The sequence below is a fragment of the Dipodomys ordii genome, unplaced genomic scaffold (assembly GCF_000151885.1).
Source record: "Dipodomys ordii isolate 6190 unplaced genomic scaffold, Dord_2.0 Scaffold188, whole genome shotgun sequence".
Lineage (NCBI taxonomy): Eukaryota > Metazoa > Chordata > Mammalia > Rodentia > Heteromyidae > Dipodomys > Dipodomys ordii.
In genome coordinates, this window is record NW_012267404.1 from 140,188 (window position 1) to 140,495 (window position 308).

A 308-nucleotide genomic window follows, 5' to 3' on the forward strand; every position below is an offset into this window, starting at 1 on the left:
GCGGGCCGGGCGCGCGTCCCGCCCCCTCCCCGCCGGCCCGGGATCCCCGAATGCCTTCGCCGACCCCGCGGACACACCCCGACCTTCTCCCCGCGGCCGACCACCCTGCGATGGGCTGTGTTTTCATGATTGTTCTCTGGTTTTTACAAGGAGGGAGGGGAGGGCCGGGAACGCCAGGAGGAGTTCGAACCCGAGCTTGCTCCAAGGGACTGTTTTCCAGCCCTTAATCACACACACACACATACACACACACACACTTCCGAGCACCACAGCCAACAACAAACAGACACTTCCGTTTCCCATTCTGA